This window comes from Microtus pennsylvanicus, chromosome 5 (assembly GCF_037038515.1).
Source record: "Microtus pennsylvanicus isolate mMicPen1 chromosome 5, mMicPen1.hap1, whole genome shotgun sequence".
Lineage (NCBI taxonomy): Eukaryota > Metazoa > Chordata > Mammalia > Rodentia > Cricetidae > Microtus > Microtus pennsylvanicus.
Genome location: NC_134583.1, coordinates 129,222,850 through 129,247,055, shown reverse-complemented (window position 1 = coordinate 129,247,055; position 24,206 = coordinate 129,222,850). Strand labels below are relative to the sequence as shown.

Below are 24,206 nucleotides of genomic sequence, written 5' to 3'. Positions count from 1 at the left end.
TCTTATTGCTTAGGTCCTGTGTCATTGACAATGATTCCCCACCAATGGAGATTTTCTCCAGCATTTTGTTGAACTTATGTGGTTCTACTTTAGCATGATCCAGTTTGAGAAAATATAAGGATCCAAGATGTCCTGGATAGATAGCCAGTTGTAATAATAAAATCATAAAAAAGATTACTTACTGTGTTTGAATTGTCTTACAAATTTTGCTTAAAAGCACATACACAATCTGGTGGCATTGATTTATTAAGTTAATTTGTATATCTAATTTAGAAATAATTTTAATTTCCTCTGTGTATCTGTGTGTGCACCTCAATATGTATGTGCATGCAAGAGTACAAGCATGTGATTACCATTGCTGGGAGTGAGATTACACCTCACACTGTGGGAACTCCTGAGTTCAGCTTTCTCAGTGAGTGTCTTTACAACCTAAACCATCTGTCTTGTCTTATTAATGTATTTTAGTGTAAATGTGCTCACTTCATTAGTGTATGTTTATAGAAATATTGAAATCAGGCAGTATATGTTCTCCACAATGTTCTTTTAAAATTTATTTAATACTTCTAAAACCCTTTGTTCTTTTATAAAATATTATTATCAGGTTGCATTTGCTTTTTTCTAAAATTCAGCTCAGATGTTTTAAAGAGTTTATGTTGACTCTGCACATACATTTAGCACACTGATTTGTAGAATAAATTTTCCAGTTTATGAGTATTTCATCTAGTTCCACTTATTTCGGGCTTTTTAGATGTGCCACAGGAACTGTAGTTTTAGCTTTTACTTTTATGCCTATGAAGTATGCAATATTTTCTGTTTGATCTATTATTTTTCAAGTACTTTGTGATCTGATGCTCTTATAAATGCTATTGTTTTTATAATTTTATTTTTAAATGCTCATTATCAAATGTGGAAATCAACTAATTAGCACTTACCTTTGGTATAACTTGTACTCTTCCCTCTTAAAGCAGATGGAATTTACTCTTTTATTGTGAAATATAAGGTTAGATCTGAGGTATTACTGTCTGTTTTTATTTGAGACAGTCATGAGACTGGGACCAATTATCTTACACATGCTAGGCAAATTAGCACCTTATCACCCAATACCTCCCCAGCCCACCTGTATTTTTCATGCTTTCTTTTCTATCCAGTTAAGGAAGATTATTTCTATTCCTTGCTTGTTTTGTTTGTATATGGAATGCATATGATTATATCAAATACTATTCCATCATTTATTGAGATAATATGATCTGTTTCCTTATTTTGTCAATCTAGGAAATAAAATTGATTCTACTCAAATGTTAAAATAACCCAATATGCTTGATATAAATTTCAGCCATCACACATTATTAATTTTACATGGCTTCTGTTTGATTTTCTAATATTATTTTAAAGATATTTTGTTCAAATTAATAAATAAAATGTTTGGCAAATTTTATTCTCACTGACCAGTTGGATTTTTAGAAAAATTTGGTCTCATACAAAGTGTTTGGGAATGCATAACTATAAACTGTAAATGAGTTAGTATAGGGCTCATGTTATTTTGTCATGATGTACTGTGCATGATTAATTAATAACTCCATCTTCACCTATAGGAACTCCAAAAGTAAATAATTTATTCTGTATATTTATTATATATTGGGATAGCTAGAACTTGTTATATCTTGTCTTAGTTTCTTTATTAACACTATATCTAAACATTTGTTCTATTCTGTTGGTGCTAAGGTTGATCCTTACAACAGAATGTACCCTGAATAATGAAAAACTCACAGACAATTGGACTAAAAGGAAGAATAAAACTCTTGCAAACATATTCCAACTAGAAGTTTCTCACCCATTGTTAGGTCTGTGATAATAAAAAATATTCTTAAATTATTCTAAAATTACCACTCCTGAGGCTACAGAGATGGTTCATCAATGAAGAGTGTATACTGCTTGTGCAGAAATCCAAAATTCTATTCCTGGAACCCATATCGGGTAACTTACAACTGCTCGTAATTTTAGCTCCAGAGAATCCATGCCTTCCTCTGGACTAGTCTACACAAATACACACAGAAATACACAGACACATATAACAAACTTTTTACTTTTTTTATTTACATTTAGCCATTTTTCTTTTATGTGTATAGGTGGTTCCCCACATATGTCTTGGCACCATATGCATGCCTGGTGCCCATGGAGGCAAAAGATGGCATTGGATCCTCTAAATCACTAAACATTGTTGTAAGCCCTTATATGAGTGCTGGGAATCTAAATGGGGTCATCTGAAAGAGGAAAAACATACTCTCAACTGTTGAACCATCTCTCCTTAAACTAAATGTCTCTAAACTAAATCTTAAAAATAAAATAAAATGTCATTTATTTCACTTTCTTGAGAGCTTACATGCTCAGTTTTACAAAGTCTTTCTTTCCTGCAGTAAGAAAAGACTAGATAAATGGCCCATGTTCAAATATCTACTATTAAACTGATGCTAGTTTTAAAATGTCTTCCAGGAAATATTTTTAATGTTTTGGGGAAAAATATGTAACAGAGATTTTTGTCCTCAAGTTCCAAAGACTAAAGTGGCATCAATCAGGCATGTGTTATCTATGCTCAAATCCATAGAAGGTAAAGGTTGACCATTCTTGTTAGACTTGGAGAGCCTTATAGTTCAGAACTATGTGAGGAAAACCCTATCAAGTATTTGGGGACCTAAAAACTACATGGAGCAGAAGTTGCCCTATGGAGAAGCCTGGGAAAGTCACCAGTAAGCAGTGCAGGTGCAGGAACCACACTGCCCAGTGGCCCTAGAACCTCCCAGGATTTGTTGACCTTAAGTGTTGTGACTGTGGATTTTTTCAGGGGAATGGTAATGCCTAGACCCCGCTCATGGCGCTTTTTGCAGAGATCTATTGGAGAGCATTTTGAGGGTCTCACATTGTCAGTCAGTCCTGCTCACCCGTGAAGCAGACAAGGAGCCCTAGATGATAAAGAGAGAAGGTATTATAGCAAAGGACCCAGGGTTTGTTGTAGATTCCTTGTGTGTAGACACTCACCCAGCAGAGGGGACTTCAGTGCACATAAGATTTCCAATATAGGGTTAGCAGATAAGACTCCTGCAGACAGGCCTCTCCACCACCCCTACCACCCACTGGACTCTACGACCTACAAGTGCCCTCTACCATGCCTCCTCACACCCATAGAACCCATCAGCCTACCCCCACCAAACCATCCCCGCAGGATTAGCATTAGCAGTATCCCAGAGACACAGGCACCACCTGCAATAATTGGAGGAAGAGGTGAGTAAATAGTCTCCCACCTGAACAGCCCCACTCTCTAAGCCCTAGGGCCCAGGGTATATTCCATGCCTATCTCCCTCCCACCTCAGACCCAGCAACTGATCAGCAGGTAAGACTCCTGCAGACAGGCTGCTCCACCACCCTTGTCACCCATTGGACTCTGCAACCTACAAGTCACACTCTGCCCAACAAACCCATCTCATCCTCCCACCTAATCATTCCTTGTGGCACCAGTGGCCCCCAGAAACACAGGCATTACCTGAACCAATGGGAGTGAGAACAGCCCCAGAAGACATAGACCCCACCTGCACCAACTGGAGGAAGAGCTCCAGCAGCCAGACATCAGAGGTTCTCAGAAGCACAGGCACCACCTGCACTGATTAGAGGAACAGAAGGGTAGACAGCAGTGTCAGAATATATTCGACAACTTAAAGAGCTGTATGGCAACACCAGAACCTAGTGGTTATATTACAGCAAGACTTGAACATTCTAATGCAGATAAAACAGAAGAATATGACCTTAAAAGTAGCTTTATGAAGATGATAGAGGCCTTAAAGAGAAATTGAAAAAGTCCCTTAAAGAAATCAAGGAAAAGACAAAAGAAAATGGAAGAAATCAATAAATCTCTTAAAGAAAGGCAAGGGAAAACAATCAAACCAGTGAAGGAATCTGTACATGATTTGAAAACTTGAAATAGAGGCAATAAAGAAAACACAACCTGAGGGAATTCTGAAAATGGGAAATCTAGGTAAATGAATAAGAACTACAGATGCAAGCATAACCAACAGAATGCAAAAGATGGAAGAGAGAATTTCAAGTGTTGAAAATACAACTGAGGAAATAGATTTATTGGTCAAAGAAAACGTTAAATCCAATAAAGTCTTGATACAAAACATCCAGGAAATCTGGGACACCATGGAAAGACCAAACCTAAGAATAATAAGGATAGAAGAATGAGAAGAATATCAGCTTAAAGACACAAAAAAATATATGCAACAAACTCATAGAAGTAAACTTTCCAAACCTAAAATAGAATATGCCTATGAAGAAACAAGAAGCTTACAGAACACCGAATAAACTGAACTTAAAAGAATACCCCTTGACACAAAATAATCAAAACACTAAACATAAAGAATAAAGAAAGAATATTAAGAATTTCAAAGGAAAAAAGCCTAGCAACATATAAAGGCACATGCGTCAAAATAACACCCAACTTCTTAATGGACATTTGAGCCAGAAGGTCCTGAAGAGATATTATACAGACACTAAGAGACCAATCAAATAAGAAAGAAAATTATAGGGGCTGGAGAGATGGCTCAGAGGTTAAGAGAATTGACTGCTCTTCCGGAAGTCCTGAGTTCAATTCCCAGCAACCACATGGTGGCTCACAACCATCTGTAATGAGATCTGGTACTTTCTTCTGGCCTGCAGGCATACATGGAAGCTGAACACTATATATATAATAAATAAATAAATCTTTAAAAAAAAAGAAAGAAAGAAAATTAAAGACCAATCAATCTCCCTCATGGACACTAATAGAAAATTGCTGGATAAAATACTGGCAAACAGAATCCAAGAACACTTCAAAAAATCATCAACCAATATCAAGTAGGCTTCATCCCAAAGATTCAGGGATGTTTCAACATATGAAAATCTGTCAATGTAACCAACTAAAAGAGAAAACAGACATGATCATCTCATTAGATACTGAAAAAGTTTTGGACAAAATCCAATATCCCTTCACGATAAACATCTTAGAATGATCATGGATACAAGAACTATACCTAAACATAATAAAGATGATATACAGCACACCGACAGACAATATCAAATTAAATGGAGGGAAACTCAAAGCGATTCCACTAAAATCAGTAGCAAGAAAAGAATTTCCACTCTTTCCATATTCATTCAATATAATATTTTGGGAATCTAGTTAAAACAATAAGACAAGAAAAAAGAGACAAAGGGGATAAAGGTTGGAAAGGAAGAAGTCAAACATTCCTATTTGCAGATCATATAAAACTATATAAAAGTGACCCCCAAAATTCTAACAGGAATCTCCTACAGATGATAAACACCTTCAGTAATACAGTGTGATACAAGATTAACAGAAAAAAAGTCTGCAGCCCTCCTATATGCAAATGATAAATGGGCTGAAAAAAGAAATCAGAGAAACATCACCTTTTAAAACAGCCACAAATGATGTAAAAATATCTTGGGGTAACTCTAACCAAACAAGTGGAAGACCTATATGAGAAAGTCTTTGAAGAAAGAAACTAAAAAATATATCAGAAAATGGAAAGTACACCTATGCTCTTTGGATAGGTAAGATCAACATAGTAAAAATGACAATCTTACCAAAAGCAATTTACAGGTTCAATGTAATCCCTATCAAAATCCCAGCACAACTCTTTACATACCTAGAATCTTTATCTTCATATTGAAAAACAGAAAACTCAGGATATCCAAAGCAATCATGTACAATGAAGGAATTTCCAGAGGCATCACCATCTCTGACTTAGTATAAACAGCTTGTTATTGATATAAAAACAGGCAGAGGGATCAATGGAATTGAACTGAAGATCTGGCATTAATCCACACACCTATGAACACCTGATTTTTGACTAAGAATCCAAGATGGTAGAAAGGAAAAAAGAAAGCATCTTCCACAAATGATACTGGCATAACTGGATGTCAACATGTAGAAGGGCACAAATAGATTCATATCTAGCCCCATACACAAAACCTAAGTCCAAGTGGATTAAAGAAAAGAAAGTGGGAAGAAGCCTTGAATGCATTGGCCCAGAAGACGACTTCCTAAATATAACACCAATATATAGTATTGCACAAATACTAAGAGCAACAGTTAATAAAAGGAACTGGCTGAAACTTAAAAGTTTCTGGAAGGCAAAGGGTATAGTCAATAAGACAAAATGCTAGCCTACAGAATGGGAAAGGATCTTCACTAACCCAACATCTGATGGATGGCTGATCATTAAAATATATAAAGAGCTCAAGAAATTAAACATCAAATACCAAATAATTCAATTAAAAATGAGGGTACAAAGCTAAACAGAATTAAAAACAGAAGAATTTCAAATGGCTGAAAGACATTTAAGGGATTGTTCAACATCCTTAGTCATCAGGAAAATGAAAATCAAAACAACTCTGAGATATTATCTTGCACCTGTCAGAATGGCTAAGATCAAAAACAGTGATGACAGCTCCTGTTGGAAAGGATGTGAAGCAATGGGAACACTCCTCCACTGCTTGTGGGAGTGCAAACTTGTACAACCACCTTGAATATCAGTATGGCAGTTTCTCAGAAAACTGAGAAGCAATTTACCTCAAGATGCAGTAATAACATTCTTGAACATATACCCAAAGTTTTCTCAATCATACCACAAGGACATTTGCTCAGCTATGTTCACTGCAGCATTATTTATAATAGCAAAAACCTGGAAAGAACCCAGATGCCCCTCAACAGAAGAATGGCTAATGAAAATGTGGTACATTTATATAATACAGCATTACTCACCTGTAAAAACACAATGACATCATGAAATTTTCAGACAAATGTATGAAAGTAAAAAAAAAATATATCCTGGATAAGGTAACTCAAACCTAGACAATCACAGTACATACTCACTCATAAGTGGATATTAAATATAAAGCAAAGAATAACAAGACTACCATCCACAGTTCCAGAGAAGCTAAGTAACAAGGAAGACCCTAGAAGAGATGCATGGATTGCCCAAGGAAGGGTAAATAAATGAGATCTCCTGAGAATACTGGAAGCAGGGGGTGGAAGGGGAGGGTATAGGGGATGAGAACATGGGGAAATGGCATAGAAAAGTAGGAGAAGGGTGGGAGAAGGAGAGAAACCAGATAACTTGATTGAGGGTGCCATTATGGGGTTTAGGGAGAAACCTGGTCCTAGGAAAATTCCCAGGAATCCACAATGACCACCCTAGCTAAGACTCCTAGCAATAGTTGTGAGTGTGCCTATACTGGCCTTCTCCTCTAACCAGATTGGTGACTACCCTAATTGTCATCATAGAACCTCCATGAATTAACTGATAGAAGCAAATGCAGAGTTCCACAGCCAAGTACTGGACTGAACTCTGGATATCCATTTGAAGAGAAGGAGTAGGGATTACCTGAGCAAAGGGGGTCAAGATCATGAGGGGAAATCCACAAAGACAGCTGACCTAAGTTCGTAGGACTTCACGGACTCTGGGCCAACAGAAGCGGAGCCTGCATGGGACTGAAATAAGCCCTCTGCAAGTGGGTGACAGTTGTGTGACTTGGTCTGTCTGCGGGGCCCCTAGCAGGGGGACTAGGATCTATCCCTGGTGCATAAAGTGGTTTTTGGAGGCCATTCCCTACAGTGGAATGCCTTGCTCAACCTTGTTGCAGGGGGAAGGGGCTTGGTCCTGCCTCAACTTGATGTTCCAGGCTTCATTGACTCTCCATGGGAGGCCTTACCCTTTCTGGGAAGTGGATGAGGGTGGGGGTGGGGTGAAAAGGAATGGGAGGGGGGAAGGAAGGAAGAACTGTGGTTGGTATATAAACTAAATAAATAATTTAAAATTAAAAAATAAATACTATGCAACAATCATAAGGTATCAAACACTATGACTCTATGATTGGCACAGTCCTGACTCTTCTGCTTGACTCTTTATCTGTTTTATAGCCTTGATTGGGAGTTATGAGACACGGAGATAACTGTATATAATTTCGTAAAGTAAAAATGATTGGAAGTGGGTATTTTTGCATTAAGTTCATTCTCTATTGTCAATACTCCCAAAATGTTGATTTTACTTTCTTTTTGTATATAAAAGGATATATCATAAAATCTCAAATGTTTGGCATGCAAAAGAGATAAAGTGTCAAGCACATGCTTTGCAATGGCTGGGAATGGCAGTGTGTGGTTTGTCCTTGTTTGGCTTCCCATCTTTGTTGGCCTATACAGTATTTAAAAACATGCACATTGCATGATAGTATCTAAAACCAGGAAGTTACACATAAATACATGGCATATTATCTTATATTATAAAATCAAAGATCCTCAAAATACTGTTTGACTTTCTGGTTGGTAAAATAGCTAGTGCTCACTTTCCATGAGTCAGCCCTATCGCACTTGTCTAGGCTCCTGCCTGATCTACTTTGCTCTTTTACCATATATGCCATCTTATAGACTTTTGAATTTGCACCCATTGTTTGTTTGGTTTGGTGTTGTTTGTTTTTGTTTTCCAGCACTGTCTCATGTAGCCCATGCTGCCCTGAACTTACTATGTAGTTGAGAATGACCTTAAAGTCTTATCTTCATGCTTCCATCCCCTGAGTTCCAGAACTGTAGCTGTTCACCACCACACTGTGTGCATGCATTGCTTAGGATGAAACTTGGGATTTCCTTTCTACCAGACAAGAACGCCACAAACTGACCTGTATCTCCAGCTCACATTGTGGGATTTTAGTTTGTCTTTCAAATGTCATAAGTTTAATGATAACTATTTTCCACAAACCTATTAGCACATACAAGAATTCTTTCGTGATGCTCTGTTTTGGAGTATTACAATTGATCCAAGACTCTAAGAAGAGCTTAAATAAGGTCTCGAGTTCAATAGATTTTAACCCAACTTATTCCTAAGTTTCTCCTCACAAACACAAAACAAAACAAAGAACTCTCAGAGTGTGTTTCTGAGAACAATTTCAGTCTTCCAGCACACGCCATAAATGAGTTCATGGTGTTATAAAGGGCAAGGAAGCTATCTACACCATGTATTATTAATATCTGCATTCTCTAAAACAATTTGAAAATAAAACTGATAAGTAAGCCAAAGTGAAGCAGGAGTGTGTTGAATGATAGGCAATGAAGCAATTTGCTTGAACTTGTAAGAGGTAAAGGTTGTGAGAAATCCATCCAAAAACCTTTTAGCATTATTCCTCAAGATCAAACATCTCCACGGTAATTGCAGAGTATTTTCCCCTAACTCCAGTTCTGAGCTATTGTGTCTTTATGTATTTTATCTTTTCTCCTTATTGTACAGTGTGATGATCACTTAGTTGACATTAAGGCATGCCTCCATCAACACATTACATTTTACTATGTGTGCTGGAAAGGATTGGAGGATTTTAGTGGTAATGATTTGCTTTTCTTCTCGGAACACAGAGCGATCAGTAAAATCTCACTTAGGACTCTGTCTTAGTCCTTCATTTATTATTGTTCTCTTGTATGTATGATACTGAAATGTGGATTTGCTCTACAGTGGTGACTTTCCATGATAAAATTTCAAATGCTATTAGATGTCAATAATCCATAATATGGCGAATAAGGCATTCCTCAGACATAGAATAAAATTCGCAAAGTGTAGCACAGAATAAAGCAGGAAAGAAAATGAACCAGTGCTGTGAAGGTGTGATTTGCTGTGTTTTAATCTATGTTCTGTCACCACAGCCGCCCCTGCATTTTTCAGCCTGACAAACTTTTTTTTTCTTTTTTTTTTAATTTATTTATTTATTAAGGATTTCTGCCTCCTCCCCGCAACCGCCTCCCATTTCCCTCCCCCTCCCCCGATCAAGTCACCCTCCCTCATCTGCTAGAAGAGCAATCAGGGTTCCCTGACCTGTGGGAATCCCAAGGACCGCCCACCTCTATCCAGGTCTCCTAAGGTGAGCATCCAAACTGCCTAGGCTCCCCCAAAGCCAGTACGTGCAGTAGGATCAAAAACCCACTGCGATTGTTCTTGAGTTCTCAGTATGCCTCATTGTCCTCTATGTTCAGCTAGTCCGGATTTATCCCATGCTTTTTCAGACCCAGGCCAGCTGGCCTTGGTGAGTTCCCGATAGAACATCCCCATTGTCTCAGTGTATGGGTGCACCCCTCGCGGTCCTGAGTTCCTTGCTCGTGCTCCGTCTCCTTCTGCTCCTGATTTGGACCTTGAGATTTCTGTCCCGTGCTCCTCTGTCTCTGTCTCCTTTCATTGCCTGATGAAGGTTAATATTCATGAGGATGCCTATGTGTTTGTCTTTGGGTTCTTTATGCAGCATTTTTCACCCTCACTGCTCCTACTTGTTTTATAAAACTTGATTATAATTTCCCTCTTTGCCCTTTTGAGATGGAAATATTCTGCTAACCTTTTGCTGGTTTTACAATCACAGACTTAAAGAACTCAAAGTTCCACCTTTGTAATGTAACCATGAAGAAGGAAAGATGGAGCCTCTGAGACCCTGCATCCATGGGAAAGTAGGTGCCTAACTTCAATTTAAATAAAATCAAATACAGATGGCCTAATTACATAGACCAACTGTGTCCAATGTCCTGTATCAGTTAGTTCTATGCTGCTATCTTAAAGCACCATGAGCATGGCTGCTTAAAAAAAAATAGTTTATATTAGCTATAGTTCCAGAGGATTAGAGTCCGTGGCAGTGACAGAAGGGTGGCTGGCAAAAGACATAGCAACAGGAACAGCTCACATCTTGAGCCATAAGCATAGAGAAAGTAAGCTGGATGTGGTAGAGAGATTTATCTCAAAGTCTGATGCCAGTTATGAACTTCCTCCATCTAGGCTTGACCTCATCATCCCCAGACAACATTACCAACTGGGGACCAAGTGTTCCAGTGCCCAAAATGGGGCATTTCTTATTAAAAATATTAGACCATCCAACAAGTGTCCACTTGCTCACTACAGGGTTTGTTTGACTCTCACCTGTTTTATGTCAACAAAACTGATAAACTGATGTCTTTGTCTTAACTCTTTTGATGTCTATGAATGTTTTCGTTTAAAGGTATGAGGGAATTTCTGATGAGATTCTGGTGTGGGCCAGATCTGAGCTTTGCTTGGGAAACAAAGCTGTATGTTTCAGATGTGAACCAACTTTCCCTCATATGACTGTTGAAAAGGCAATCCAAGTTCACTAGTTCTTAGCTTGTCTAAGTCTAGTGATAAAGAACACTCATGATCGCCAGCCACATGACATGTGATTACTAATCGCAATAGTAAAGAACTCAGAAAAATGAGGACTCATCACCAGCCAGTTCCTAAGGTTTCAGAGAACTCAGGACACAGAAAAATCTCTCTGTCATCTTGTAGTCGATTTGAAGGACAACTGCAGTTGATGAACCCTCAAAATTACCTCTCATGAACCTTACACATAGCCTAATACAACATTCAGTTTCTAAAGGGGAAAGGAATAGAGGGTAGACTGTTGAGAAAAGATCTCTATTACCTTATTATTAGACTGATTTTAAATACAACTTGTAAGATGTTATTGTAACTATGAATAAGAGATGGGAAGGCCCAAGAGCAAAAATCTCCTACACATGTACACATACATAAATAGCAGATGTATTCCAACTGTAGGTGCATCCTACATATCACTATAAAATACAAACTTTATTATGAGTTGTATAAATAAAAGGATAAGGATGTAGTTCACTTCATAGAATGTCTGCCTAGCATGCAAGAAGACCTAGCTTTTATCTCCTACCAAAAAACAAGCTGGGTGGTCATGGCACATGCCTTTATTCTCAGCACACAGGAGGCAGAGGCAGGTAGATCTCTGTGATTTCAAAGCAAGCATGGTCTACAAAAGCTAGTTCCAGGACAGTCTCCAAAGCAACAGTGAAACCCTGTCTTGAAAAAAAAACAAAAATAAAAAAGGAAATAAGAGAGAGAGAGAGCATGCACAGGAGAGATATGTTGTTTCAGTATGTCTACCTGTGCATGATGGCAACTTTGTTTTGTAAACCCAGAACAGTATTAAATCACTTTCACTCCCTCTCCTTCTCTCTCTCCCTTCTCCTGCTGTTGCTGCTATACGTTATCCTCCGGATTCTTTCTACTCTTTTCAACAATTATCACAAAATACTGTTATTTCCTTTGTAAACTGGTAACATTTGAAACATCAATATTAACACATAAGCAGTTACTTACACTGTCGCATGTACATAGGATATACAAAATGTTGTGGAATATTATTTTAAGATGTGTTACATTTGTTTATGTTGTAAAACATTTGTTTAATGATGCAAAGCTGTGTTGCATTCTTTTACATCACATTTGTTTAACCCTGTGAATCTGTGTTACTTTGTCTGTCTAAAACACCTGGTTGGTCTAATAAAGAGCTGAATGGCCAATAACAAGGCAGGAGAAAGGATAGGTGGGGCTAGCAGGCAGAGAGAATAAGTAGAAGAAATCTGGGAAGAGAGATCAAGGAACAAGAAAAGAAGGAAGAGATGAAGGCATCAGGAACTCGCCACTTAGATGCACAACCAGTAAGGCACAGAGTAAGAAGTAAAGAAATACAGAAATAGAGATAGGTAAAAGCCCAGAGGCAAAATATAAATGTTGTAATTTAAGTTAAGAAAAGTTGATTAAAAAGAAAGCAAGCTAAAGATAGGCACTAGCCACTTATAAGTGCTAATAAGTCTCTGTGTGAACGCATTTGGGAGCTGTCTGGCAGGCCCCCAAAAGAGTCAAAGAATAAAAGAGTTAAGACAACAAACTACAACAAAATATATATGTTCATGTATTATATGCATTATTTTAAACAAGATCCTTACTATCGTCAGAGGCGAGTGATTTCCTTCTTGAAGTTGTGTTTCACTTTCTTGTTTATCTCTGAATCAAACCTGTGAGAGAAATTAAAGTGATTATGCTATAAAGACACTATAACTAAAATGTCTCTACTTCCCACAGATTCAAATCTAGATATGATTTTTAACTGTTTTAGTCAGAGATCCTGATGACCACATCACATCTTCACTCTTTCCTTTAGCTTGAACAAACAATGAGCTGTGTTTCAAGGATAATTTGAAGATGCCGTTCAGTTCAGCAGTGGAGAACCTTCTCATGTAGCTGAGTGTAATAGAAAGGCAGCTAATGACAAATAGGAATTATTGTCGCATGAGAAACCAACTGGTTTTAGTGATCTGTTTTAGTATGTATAATTGTGGAATGTACTCTGAAATGCAAATTAGCATCATTTAAAAATAAACCCTACATTTTCCCATGTCAGGTTAATTCACATTTCATATGTAGAATTGTTTCTCTAAAAAAAAGATAGAAAGAAAGAAAGAAAGAAAGAAAGAAAGAAAGAAAGAAAGGAAGGAAGGGAAAACAGCTTACTGATAGCATATCCTTCTGAAGTTGAAAAATTACTTTCCTGTAACGACAGTTATCATCTACAATTTCTGAGAGACGTGCCCTTGAGATGGTCTTTCAAAGTGGGGGTGTGTCCTTACTGTTAATAAATTTTATAAAATTCACCTACCTGGTCCTGAGGATCTGCCCTTCCTGTCAGATGTAGAGATAGCATATGATTTAAGAATTGTATAACCTCTTTCTATCGTTATAAAACATTTTCTCAAGGGCTGCAAACCAGGGAGGGTTTCCTTTGTGCCAGCAGTAAGCTTCTTCTGAGTGCAAGATGACAGGGGGAGCAAGTTGGCAGAGTACTCCAGCTACTTTAGAATTAGGATGTATTATTTTGCTACATAATCCTGGCACTTGCCATCATCTATTAATCCTCAGGAACACAGACATTTTTCTTAAATGGAATACACAGCTGTTTACCACCGCTGAATCAAGTCTTGCAATTATAAATCTAATTACTAAGGAGGAAAAAAAGGAATGAATAAAAACTCCAAATGAGGTTCTTCAACAGCTTATTGTCAGTATGCATTCGGACTGCCATAAGCACTAAGGGATGTTCTTGGTATTATATTTTAAATACTAGTAGTAAAACATTTCATGGAATGATATCCACCTAATTCCAAATAATTTTTGATATTTAAGCATCATAAAGGCATGACTTTAATCAGTTAAACAAATATATTTTATAACTTAAAATACAATGAGGAAACGTACATGTTTGCTAAATTATTAAGTTACTAATAAAAAGTTACTTCTGTAAGTTTTTTTCTTATTTTATTTGTTTGTTTTAAGAAGAAAGTCTTGTTCTACTTAAGGAATCTGTCTACTTTGAGAATAACCAGCTCTTGGTTCATAAACATTCAAGCATCTAATATTAATTTTAAGGGAAACTGGTCATAGCTTAAACAGTTTCTTAGAGTAGCATCTACTATTTTTGAGAGCTTATAAATAAACTTTATTTTATATTAAACATATTCATGTACTATAAATCCAGCTGAGACATGGGAAATTCAGGTAATTTTGAAAAACAGATGTTGGTATTGCGATTTTCCTGGTTAGCATAAGCCTCATCTGTAGACCCTTCATGTCCTTGTTCTTTGCCATTAGAAGATAAAGAAGAGCAGGGAGATGACACGAGAAGACTTAGTAAATAAACTAGAGCGGCTTACGCATACATATGGTGCCCCTGGCCAACTGGGGATCTGGGTTCCCCTTTTCTCCTCCTGCAAGTATGCATACAGCTTTTCCTCCCTCACTAGAGCCACACAAGAATATAAAGGCTTCACCGGTGATGACTGCACAGACCCATACTGGATGCATCTTTCTGATCCCACTTGCGTGGGATCTAAGAGAGAACATTGTTTTTGGTTGTTTTTGCTCTTTTTACTCTTGTTCTTTTGGGTGCCCTCCCAACTCCCAAATAAATCACACATGGAGTCTTAATCTTAATTATGAATGCTTGGCTTTAACTAGACTTGTTTCTAACCAGATTTTCTTACCATCTACCTTTTGCCTCTGAAGTTTTATCTTTTTCTATTTCTGTGTACCTTTTCTTTATTTCTTTTCCCATGGCTTTCTATGTAGCTGGATGACTGGCCCCTGTTGTCCTCCTGTCCTTGTTCCCTTGCTCCTTCTCTCAGATTTCTCCTCCTATTTCTCCCCTCTGCCTGACAGTCCCGCCTATCCTTCTTCTGCCTTGCTATTTGCCATTCTGCTCTTTATTAGACTATCAAGTATTTAGAGAGGCAAAGAATCACAGCATCACAGAGTTAAACAAATGCAGCTTAAACAAAAGCAGCACAACTTTACATTATTAAACAAAAGTCCCAGAGCTTAAACAAACATAACACAGTTTAAAATAATAAAAAATCAGCAGATGGCCGGGCAGTGGTGGCGCACGCCTTTAATCCCAGCACTCGGGAGGCAGAGGCAGGCGGATCTCTGTGAGTTCGAGACCAGCCTGGTATATGAGAGCTAGTTCCAGGACAGGCTCAAAAACCACAGAGAAACCCTGTCTCAAAAAACCAAAAAAAAAAAAAAAAAAAAAAAATCAGCAGATGTTTTTCTTTGGACTGAAACTGTCGTGTTGATTACTGGTTTCAGGACCCCTATAAGACAAAACTAATGCTTCTGTATGTGGTGTCCATTCTTGTCCAACACTCTTCTCCCCACAAAAGTCAAGATAATGGGTATAAAAAGCAAGTTTCCGGGAAAATATATATCCTAGCATTTGGCAGTCCCGTAGAGGGAATATAGTTTTGGAACCTGATATGAGTTAGAAAAAGTAGGAGATGGAGGAGTAAAAGAAAGAGAGGATCTTTAAAAATTAATTAATTAATTTATTGATTTTACACCTTAGCCTCAGTCTCCCCTCCCTCCTCTCCTCCAAGTCCCACCTCACCAGCTTCCCTTTGTTCCCACCCCTCAGTCTGCTCCTCATCCTCACTGGTGTTTTCTATTTAGGAAGGGGTAGGTCTCCCATGAATAGCAACAAAACATAGCATATCAAGTTACAGTAAGACTAAGCACCTCCCCTTGCATTAAGGCTGGGCAAGGTAACCCAGTATGTAGATCAGGGTCCCAATGGCCAGTAAAGACAGAGACAGCCCCTGTCCCCACTGTTGGGAGTTCTACAACAGGACTAAACTACACAACTTTCACATATATTCAAAGGTCAGTCCCACGCGGTCTCCCAGTCAAACTCGGAGAGCACCTATGAGCCCAGATTAGTTAATTCTATGAGTTTTATTGTATTGTCCTTAACCCCTCAGGCTCCTCCAATCATTTTTTTCCCCATTTCTTGCAAGATTCCCCAAGCTCTACCTAATGTTAGGTTGTGGGTCTGCATCTCTTTCCATCAGTTGCTGCATGAAGCCTCTCTGATGACAATTGAGCTGGGCACCAATCTATAAGTATAGCAGAATATAATTAGGAATTATTACATTGACATTATTTTTTGCCAAAAATGTTAGTTTCTATTCTAGTTTTCTGGCTCATCTAACCTGTGGGTACTGGTGCTCAAGGCAGTTTCAGGGGTGAAATTACTCTCCTGGCTTGTGTTTTAAGCTAGAGTAGTCATTGGTTAGCCACTCCCTCAGATAGGCAGATCAATAGAATTGAATTGAAAACCTAGATATAAATCCACACATATATGGACATCTAATTGTTTGACAAAGAAGTCAAAATTATACAATGGAAAACAAACAGTATTTCAACAAATGCTGCTAGCCTAAGTGGATATCAGTATGTAGAAGAATGCAAATAGAATCCTATCTATCACCTGGAACAAAATTCAAGTCCAAGTGGATCAATGATCTCAACATAAATCTAGATACATTGAGTTTGATAAAAGAGAAAGTGGGAAACGTCCTGGAGCACATTGACACAAGAGACTTCTTCCTGAGCAGGACACTAATAGTGTAGATATTAAGCTCAACACTTCATAAATGAGACCTCATGAAACTGAAAACTTCTATAAGGAACAGACACAATCAATCAGACAAAACTGCAGCCTACAAAATGGGAAAAGATCTTCACCAACCCCACATCCAGCAGACAAAAGACTGATCTCCAAAATATATAAAGAACACAAAAAACTAGATACCAACAAACAAAATAGTCCAACTTAAAAATGGGGTACAGATTTAAACAGAGAATTCTCAACAAAAGAATCTCAAACAACTGAGAAACACTTAAAGAGACATTCAACATTCTTTGCCATTAGGAAAATGTAAATCAAATGGACTCTGCAATTCCATCTTACACCTGTCAGGATGACTAAGATCATAAACATAAAGGACAACTCATGCTGGAGAGGATGTGGAACAAGGGAACACTCACTTGCTGGTGGGAATTTAAACTTATATAACCACTTTGGAAATCTGTGTAGTGGTTTTTCAAAAAACTGGGAATAATCTATCACAAGACCCATCTATACCAGTCTTGGGCATATACTGAAAGGATGTTCAATCACACCACAAAGACCGTTTCTCAAATATGTTTATGCGACTTGATTAGTAATACCAGAACCTGTAAACAACCTAGATGTTCCTCAACCGAGAATGGATAAACAAAATGTTATACATTTACACAATGGAATATTTCTCAAGTGTTGAAAACATTGACATCAGGAAATTGGAAGGCCATTGGATAGAACTAAAAAAAAATCCTGATTTAGGTAGCTCAGACACAGAAAGATAAACAGGGATGCATTCACTCATAAGTGAATATTAGTTGTAAAATAAAAGAAAACTATGCTACAATCCACAGTCCAAGCAAGACTAGAAACAAGAATGGTTTGGGTGGTGGTCGCAAGTATTTCCCTCAGTAAAGGGAATAAATGAGATTTCATGAATGGACTACAGGCAGGTGGGTATGGGAACATGAGTGCTAAATTTTGGGGGAGGGATAGAGGAGATTACTGAAAGACACCACTGGGAAGGGGATACATTTCAGGGTCAGTTAAAAAATTCTTGCATGAAGGAATCCCTTAGAAATCTATAACTAAGGAAAACTATAATTTTAAGTATCTATTCTTCAACTCCATCAAAGACCCCAGAATAATATATTACCTAAGTAAACAGGAAGTGCATTGTAAGCCACTTCCAAAACTCTAGAATTGACAGAGACATCTCATTGCCTGGACAGTTACCCATAGTTCTGGGTGCATCCATCTTTGGACTACAGGCCCATAGTATCTGGCAGACTTTACCATGAAGCAGGAAATTTGAAAGGCTGCTTTGCCTATTTTGGCAGTTTTTCAGTCACTTTTCTGTGGGTCTTGCATTTCCAGTTCATACAGGATACCATTAAGTAGTCCAGGCAAGAACAGTTCTTGCCCAAATGGCTAGCAAACCCCATAAGGAGCCTCAATGCCCATCATCCTCTTGAAGTAATTACTGCTGCCAGAAGCAGACATGTCTCACTATCAAAAAAAAATCCAAGTTCTTAAAACATTTTATATGCCATGTTCTGTAGGTCTTTAAAATATTTGAAGAATAACTATCCATCTGAAACATATCTCTGTACAACTAGAAAGCCTAACTATCATGGCTACAAGTTTAACAATTATAAATAACTATCTATTAATCTGTAACTTTAAGTGAGATGTATAAACATAATACCTTAAACAAGAGTAGAAATATACATACAACAAAATTTACCTTAAATTTATACAAATAAACCAAAGTCACCACCAGTGTAAAATATTCATCTTTGTATCATAACCCTTTATTTTTTTAGAAATTGACAGTGACCATTAAATACTTATAATCAACCCCTTTAAATGAAAATGAACATTTATAAACCATTATTTTCAAAATTTGGACTTTTTTTTCCTCCAAATTGCTTACTGCTAATTGTTGGGCAAAGTATTTTGAGGGTTTCTGGAGACCTTTCATGGAATCTTGTTCTATCAAACCACATTAGACCAGAAGTAATCCACGGGTTCTCATCTTCTGTGGAAACAAAAGCAGAACCTCTTTTCCTAAGCAATATATACTTAGATCCAAATTTTGAAGTCAAGATACCTTTATGTTGGTTTAAGTTAGTAACCTCCAGAAGCAAATTTCTCTCTGGACTACCATTAAGTAGTCCAGGCAAGTGCAGTTTCTTGCAAAAAATTCAAAGAAAACACAATAATATGCACAATCTAGTCTCTTTGTGTATATTCCATCTTTATGTGGTTTATTTTTCTTTACTCCTTTAATCTATGACTCTACTTTTTTATATTACTTTTACTGTCTCTTTAAAGACTTTACTTCTTTTTATAACTGCCTATATTCATTTTCCTCTCTCTCCCAATTCTATGTACATTTTTAAACGCACTGTGTCTCATTAGAGGTTTTATGTCTGAATCATTCAAATGTGTATCTGAAAACTTTTTCTGTCAAGAAGCATTTTAAAATGGTTAGCAGTGTGGTTCCGGCAGCCCTGGATGCTGGCTTCACCTCTCTTGGACTTTCAATATGATGAAGGTACATTTACCTTCAGTTCTGGGACTGCTGGGTAGGAACAATGCTCACACCCTCAACTCTGAAAAGCACCATGCAACACATAAACCCTTTAAGTCTGAGTAAATGCTAAATCTACCATGCATTGCGAGTCATGCATCCTGGAAATTTCTCCATGTGTGGTGGCCATAATCCACCAGACTTTTTTACCTGTGCACGCCTAGAAAACCCAATCCAACTGCTTGCCCATGCCAGGGTACTGAGTGACAGGCATGTTGTCAGCTACTTTCCTCCTAGACCTGAGCAGGCCCACAAGCACCCAGATGGAAAGTGTGTGACTGCCCACGCTGGTTAGCTCCAAATGTATAGGCACCATTTGGAGGCAGAAATTGCTCATTTCTTTCCCAACTGCTCAGACCCAAATAATTACACAGAAACTTAATCTATTACAACATTGCTCAGCCAATGACTCAGGCATATTTCTAGAAAGCTCTTATATCTTGAATCAACCCATTTCTATTAATCTATGTGTCACCACAAAGCTGTGCCTTACTGGGTAAAGTTTTAGCATCTGTCTCCTTCTGCAGTTACATGGTGTCTCTTTGACTCTGCCTACTCTCTCTCTCTCTCTCTCTCTATATATATATATATATATATATATATATATATATATATATATTCTATTAATAAACTTAGTAGATATTTTATTCAAAACATTACTTGACTACATGCCACACCATTGCACACAATGTAACACACTTATTAAACCTTCATACAAATACCTCTTCCTTTTCTAAGGCAGACTGTTTAAGATCTTTCCCTCTTTGTTGAGCAGCTAAGGAAAGAAACCACATCTAGATCCCAGTTGTGTCAAAAATCAAAACCATAGTTTGTCCACTTGACATCCATATACACGGATACACTGTAGTTGCACCAAGTATTCAAATGTATCATGTAATTTGATTCTTAGAAAAGCCTCAGAGGACAAATATTTTCCCCATTGCTATGTAAAATACTGTAAAGGCCAAGTTGAGTAAAGCACATTCTTCCTTGAAAGAAATTAATAATCTCTTACTAAATGTACGTTATAAACATAAAATTAAATCCAAAACATTATAAGAATCTTAATAGAACTACACAATTTTATATGCATGTTAATCATAAATGTTAGAAAAAGGCCATTATTATTCATGGATTTTTTTATAATCAAATTTACATGGGTAATCAAATGGATTCTACATCAAGGGTAAAGCTTGAAGGGGGGTGGTTTTTATCAGGGAGACATTGGGAGAGTGGAAGGAAGGCCTTCTCAACAGAAGAGGACACCACAGGGTGAAGGGAAACACTGCAATATGCAAAGTTCCATGTAGTATGTCATCCACACGATTATGTGACTATTTAAAGACAAACTTGGACCCATAAGATGATTCAGTGAGTAAATGTGCCTACTTCCTGAAAACCTAAATTCTATTCTTGAGTCCCACATGGTAGAAGGAGACAGCTAACTATTTCAAATGATGATCTGAGTTCTCCGTATATGCCACACATGTACATACATAAGCCTATGCATGTAAATAAATAAAATGTACAGAGAAAACTTGGAATAAACTTCACTATTCTTTATCACAACCTTTCTACACTACTAACTGATCGATCAAGCCCTGATCAATGTGCTTTGTCACTTGAATAAAATAATATCTAATAAATTTCCACTGAACAAGGTACCCAGAGGAAGTCATTGGTAGTGTTCTAAATTTTAAGCAATACAAATTTTCATTCGAGTTTAATGTACATCCTGACTTTCCTGGAAGCATGATAGCCTAGCATATATGATTTTTCTTTGCTTGTCAATTCATGTTTTCAACAGTAACTGCTGATTATAAAAAGAAAGAAACTACTCTCCACATTGTTGTGTGGTAAGCTAGAAGACAGTGTTGGAGGTTGAACAGTTTATAATTGTGTTCATTATAATATCATAAGACTCAATCTGAATTATTGTAAGTATATGTATAGGTAATCTTTGAGAAGAAGTTTGTTCAGTGACTGGATTATTTTCTTATTTTCCTCAGAACAGTGACAGATGATTGGATTAATGAAACTTCTTTAGTGTTAATGATTCCATTCTGGTTGTTAGAGCCATGTTGATTTTTTTTTGGTATCACTTTCTGCCATATTTTGGGCCATGTTGATATTTTTAGTTGGTTACACTTTCTGTCTTATTTTTAAAGGATGTAGTTAAAATCAGGGACTACACATTTTATAAAAAGTGCTAGTGTGGTGTTAGCCTATAAGGAGGCAACAAAGCCCCTACCAGACACCAGAGGCTAGTTAAAAGCCCAATAATAATAAAGTGTTGCTTTGGGGTTGGTTGCTGACCAATAAGATCCCATAGACATTATATGTTATTGTTCTTGCTCCTGGTTAAGGCCCTACTGCTTAAAACATCACATACTTAAGCCATAGGACATGACTAGGACTGATCTAGAAGCTTCAGTCCTACTTGCTGGCTTTATCAGTGCTTGAAGGTGATTTGTTCCCTATTGGAGAAGAAAGACAATCAGCAAGCACCCACAACTATGAACTATGAAATTTCAATAGTGACTGGCCTGGAAATATATACCCACTGGTGTCATAGTGGCACACCATCATGCCAGGAAACAAACACTTTATGATTGTTTTCAAACCCTGTTCCAAAAGATGAAAAACTTATGTCATTATTGAAATAAGAGTATCTCCTGGATAGTTCAAGGACCCTAAGAAGAAATTGCCACTATTATTCTGGTAAATGGACATGGCATTAATCTGGCTTCTAATGAGTTATTGTTATAGCCATAGATGTATAAGACACCTCTACTTGCAGAAGATGGTGACTAACACAGAAACTCATAACTGGCCAAGGAGCAGAGAATGAGGTTCTGAGTCACTCAGCCTTAAAGAAACATATATGCCACCACATCAACTCCCAAGGATAAAGTGCCACTGAGGAAAGAGAAATGGAAAGAGGATGAGGGCCAGAAAAGGGGGATGACTATAATGAAACAGTGTCTTCTGGACACAGGATAACAGCTGACACACAAACAAATAGAGATTTGGTGAAAGAATGCACAATATCTGTGGAAATTGGAGCCAGACTCAATCCCATAATGGAGATGACTGTTGGGCACAAAATTCCACCACTAGTCATGGAGATATTGGCCATTCTTAGCTTCTGGGAGTGGAAGAGAGAGTTTTCTATAAGACAGTAGGTCCTGGCAAAATAACAAGACTCCGGTAGAAGATCATACATCCAAGAGTATTTGGCAAGCACTCAGTGGTCTTCATTGGTTAAAAAAAAAAGGACAGGAATTTGAGTGGAAAAGAAAATGGGAGTAGATAAGAGACGAGTTGAGAAGGCAGATGAATGTAATAAAAACATTGTACAAGACTTTCAAAGAGATAATAATTTTCAAAGGCAGGATGAGTACATGAGGAAGTTTGGTGTTAGTGACAGAAACCCCACATGTCTTGAGTCAATATCATCAATATCTGGATCTAGGTTTCTATGTCTTAAACTGTAAGGGGAACCAACTCTTCCAGACTGATTTGTCATATAATAACTATGAACACATTCTATAAATAACCCCAGGAAAGAAGATGTCAAAGCTGAAGGAAATGCCAGAATTCTTTTCTCTGGCTTCTCTTTTATTATTTGTGTGCATAAAAATAGCAGTGCATTTACTATTCAGTGCATCCGAATAGAAAGGCCACTACTTCAACTAAATTTCTAACACAATGTTGGTTTTTCTGACAAAGAAACAAAATATGGAAACACTGGATTGGCAAGTTGCAGTTAGCTATTGAACCCTTTTAATATGGCTAAAGTCCTACAGAGCCCTTAAAATTTGTGCCTCATTAATCTTTGTATCAAACATGTTTTTTGTTTTATTTTTGCTATAACTAAGTCACTGTTGCGTAAAGAATGATCATGTCTCTCTAGAGATTAATCTATCATCTCTTGATAAAAATGAACCTATCATGATTCAACTACTATACTGTGTTTGAGTGCAAATGATACTCCAAGGAACAAATGCATCCATTCAAGCATCAGGACAAGGAGGAGGATAGAACCTCTGGGGTGTGTGTGTGTGTGTGTGTGTGTGTGTGTGTGTGTGTGTGTGTTTGCGCACGCGCATGTGTGTGTGTGGGGGGATGTTGACTCTACTTCCATCAAGAAAGAATGTATAGTTTACTGTAAGATAAGACATTTTGTCACAGGAAATAGCTGAAACATAAGTCTGTGAAAGACAATCAAATGAGACACTCATCAATAGTGAATTTCACTAATTCAATCTTCTCTTGTTTCAACTCATACATTTCACTTTCTTATTTTAAATAAAAATTGTTCTGGATTACAGTTAATGACAAAGTGAAAAATTGTGACATGGGGCACGTATGGTCATCAAGACCACAAATACTATCTGACCCTTTAATCCTCACAGGAAAAAAATGGCTACATCTTCATTCTGCTAAGATTCATGAACAATGGTTTAATTCCCTTGAGTTCTTTATGTAATGAACTGATAATGGAAGCTAAACTATTAAAAATTCTATTTTTCTTGCATTTCTAAGGAATCAGAGAAGTGGTTGAGGATGAATCCACTAACCTAATCTTAACCCCATAGTCCTGAGAGAGCACAGTGTGAAGTATATCTCATGGAGTAACATTTCATGACTTTAAACTCATCGATTGCAGTTAATCAGAACTGTACTTGAATTTTTACCTACTCAAGGTCCTATAGTAAATACTGAAGCTTAGAGAAACTGTAATAAGAAAGAGTTA

General features: G+C 37.3%; 1 pseudogene; it reads right to left on the bottom strand.

The window, feature by feature from the left end:
• LOC142851426 (SWI/SNF-related matrix-associated actin-dependent regulator of chromatin subfamily A member 5-like) overlaps positions 1-14,756 on the bottom strand; it is a 70,901-nt pseudogene extending 56,145 nt beyond the window's left edge.
• Positions 14,757-24,206: the final 9,450 nt, after the last annotated feature.